The sequence below is a fragment of the Mytilus galloprovincialis genome, chromosome 10 (assembly GCF_965363235.1).
Source record: "Mytilus galloprovincialis chromosome 10, xbMytGall1.hap1.1, whole genome shotgun sequence".
Lineage (NCBI taxonomy): Eukaryota > Metazoa > Mollusca > Bivalvia > Mytilida > Mytilidae > Mytilus > Mytilus galloprovincialis.
The window spans coordinates 33967735-33971771 of NC_134847.1; positions in this window are offsets into that span (position 1 = coordinate 33967735).

Consider the following 4037-nt stretch of genomic DNA (forward strand, 5'->3'; position numbering starts at 1 on the left):
AAAACAAGAGTTGCAAATCATAGATGAACAACTATGCATGCAGGACGGTTAAAACTTATAGACTTCGCCAGAATTACTGAGCTTAGACATGAGAAGGAAAAGTGACTTGTTTATCTTATCGAATTTGCCAACAAGCGTTTAGAGGCTGGATCATTATTGAGACGTAAAATAGAAAGTGTTACAATATTGTTATATGTTATATGTAGGTTTTCTTACAAAGATGTTGACAACATGTATCATTGAATTTCTTTTTAAAAAATATATTACAAGGCCCTGACTTCTAGACGGGTGATATCTTCGGGATAACTGAAGGTCTGCCAGGCGCGGTAGCAACACTGTTTAAAACTTTAGAAACCGAAAATCAACATGGACGTGAATAAAACATTCACTTGCATGCCTGAAAAAGAGGGGCGAAAGATACCAGAGTGCCATTAAAACTCATAGTTGGAAATAAACTGACAACGCCATGGATAAAAAAAGAAAAAGACAAACAGATAAAAAATCGTATACAGACACAACATAGAAAACTAAAGACTAAGCAACACGAACCCCACCAAAAACTAAGGGTGATCTCAGATGCTCTGGAAGGGTAAGCAGATCCTGCTCCACATGTGGCACCCAATAGGTCATATTCTTAAAAAGGGAACGGGATTGTAGTTACAACATAAGAACACATCCGATATCATCTGTGAAACGGATATTCTAGAACGGTCAACCAACTCGTGATGGCGTCCGTAAAATTTACGAAGGGGCGAATTCAACTTCACCATTTGGAACTCTTGGTTTAATAGCTTTCTTGTGAGCAGCAGTTCTCTGTCAAGGAAATCATTATAAGAAATATAAGCCCGGGAAAAGTTAAGATACGAGACAGACTTAACTGTATATGTTGTATCCTTTATCTCTAGTTAGATGCGTTCAACATAATCACCAAATTTTGAATTACTTTTAGTATTTAATGAGAGAACATCATCTATATAGCGGAATTAAAGTCAAAGGATATTGCTAACTTCTTTTCTTCCTTCCTAAGAATTTCATGTATGTAGTCAGCTAGCCGCAAAAGAATAAAGAAACAAGTCGGCAAGAAGAAGGGCACAATTAGTTCCCATGAGTATGCCAAAAGTTTGTTAAAAAACACAACCTCCTAACGTAACAAATATGTTGTCAATTAAGAAATCTAGCATCTTGATGTCAGTTTCAGAGAAATTTTTGTTTGAATCAGAGGGATTTATCCCTCTCTAAGACAATATACTTGTAGCTTCGTTGGCCATTCTTTTTGTATGAAACAAACCAATACCTTCTCTTTCAATTTTTTTTTCTTCTAATTTTGTAATGGGGAAACGTGTGTACAGTGTAGAAAAGTCAAATGTTTTAATACTATTGCAAGATTGTATGTTCTCTAAAAGATCTTTGGAATTTTCTAGTATCCTCATCTGATTAACGCCACCTCTATAATAGGCAGTTTCACAATAGCTTGGAAGCACGGCTTTAATTGTAGATAAAATCTATGTTCATAATTCAGAAAGAGATTTCGTGGAGCACTTGGAAGACCTAGCAATATACCGTTGTTTGTTAGGACAACCTTACTTGTAGCATACAATTATATAACTATATGAAATGTCGTGAATTTGCAGATTATGTTTTCACATAATCTCCACAACTGATCACAATCAAAAGTGAAACGTGTTTAGAGCAGCGTAAAACTTTGTATTGATTGACTGTTGGAGAGGTTAACTGTCTTGTACTTGATTCTAACCATTTACTCTTCAATATGGCTAAACTGTTAGCGAATATGTTGAATGAATTTTGGGGATGAGAGAATATGTCTTTTGCATGGTTTCAAATATTGTTAGATGTCTGTATACTTGGTATTGATGTTCATATCTAGTACTGCTTAGTGAGAAATACATATGAACATCACAGCATTAGACTTAAGAAAAGGATCACAGATAAAATACCAAGATCATTATGATAAGCCTTGACCACAAAGGTCTGCCATTCAATAGTAGTGTTTTTGTATTTATTAGTTCCAACTTGTGGTGGCAGAGGTGGCAGAAAAATTGGAATACTCTTTCAAAGTTGAAAAAAATATTACAGTTCTTGCTTTATTACGGAATACAGGCAAAAAAAAAGTTTATAACACAGTGTTCCCATGAACTTCTATTAGAACATGAAGGAGGAACGCATATACGTCGAAATAGGGTTTTAGCAGTCAGATATGAAGGTTAAGTATTGCTACCTAAATATAATTTTAACTTATTAAGCAATAGTTAGACTGATCGGAACACTTAGTAATAGTTGAACACCGAGGTAAAGGCATATACATTGAAAGGATAAATTAAACCCTCTTTCTAAAAAGGAAAGAGGAGACGGCCAGATGTGTGAAAGAATGGTAATTTCTTAGTCCGAAGAAAAAAATATAGATGAGGAAGGACACAATCTTAATCGAAGACAATCATTTACCATCAAAACACATTGAAACTGAACCGTGTATAAAGATGTTGAAAAAAACGTAGAGCTGACAAAGGATACAAGTTAGGGAGCTACCATTTGATTTTTATGGGGGGGGGGGGGGGCTAGGATGAAAAATTTTGTCCTGCATTTTTTTTTAGCTGTAATCTCTGTCCTGCCTTTTTATTTTTCACTCTGTTCGGTCCTGCTTTTTTTTTTAGTTTATCCTGACTTTTTTATACCTTAATTGTCGTCCTGACTTTTTTTTGCAAGTGTCTCATCCTGCCTTTTTTTTTACTCAAAACTCCTGTCCTGCCTATTTTTTCAAATTTCATCCTAGCCCCCCATAAAAATCAAATGGTAGCTCCCTTAGATGTAGTGAAACTTCTGTATTTCTACAGACAAAAAGAATATTAGTTACATAGTGTGTTAGTGACCTAATATGATATATACAGGGTCAGTAAATTCCATATGGGGTGAGAGCGAAGCTCGAACCCCATATGGAATTTACTTACCCTGTATATATCATATTAGGTCACTAGCACACTATGTAACGAATTTATCTTACCGACTATTTTTATTTGTTGACTTTAGCTCTAAAGTTGTCGTATTTGCTATCATAACATATCTTCTTATTTCTGTATTAAAGTGTTCAAGTGTTCAATTTTAAGAACCTTCTTCAATTGGTCTGCACAAAAAACTAATGTAAACGATAGATATCTATTTTCAACAACCTAGATATAACAATATTAAGCAGAACTTTCAATACTTGTAAATAATTAAACAGTGCCTAAGGCGTAAATCCACTACTAACCGTGTATTGAAATAAGCCCCGCCTCCCTACTAACCTAATATGGAATATACACGGTCTCCACGAGATCGCTTTTAACCAATCATATTCCTAGAAATGTATAGGAGGTAAGATAAACAACTATATTAGCAAGATACCAAGTGATCCGAGTTAAACCACACACTTATATATAAATACGCGTTTGAAAAATGAATAGAATTATATCACGATGTTTAAAGGAAGCTAGAAAAAAATTAAATCACAAAAATACTGGACTCCGAGGAAAATTCAAAACAAAAAGTCTCTAATCAAATGATAAAACACATTAAACGAATGAACAACAACTGTCATATTCCTGACTTGGCACAGGGATTTTCAAATGTAGAAAATGGTTGATTGAACCTGGTTTATGGCGCTAAACATCTCACTTAAAAGCCAGTGCTATTGGACAATCATCATCTCCATATGATAATCGATTTTAGTGATTGTCAAATACAAACAGAATATGTATGGAAACCTGAAACAACATTTGACTATGGATCGGTTGGTAAACATGGTTACTAAGCATACGACTTTTAGTTAGTTGATTTTATACAAAAATAGATAATTTCTTATTTGTTTACAGTTTTAAGCTAAAGAAAGTATCGACACATGAGTGTTTTCCTGATAATTGTTCCCAGATTGTAAAAAAAAACCATTGGTAAGGTGAATTAGAAGCCTCTTGTATCTGAATGATATCCAGCAATAGCTATAGCTATTTTCACACCCAATTCAAAATCATGACAAGGCATGATCCAGG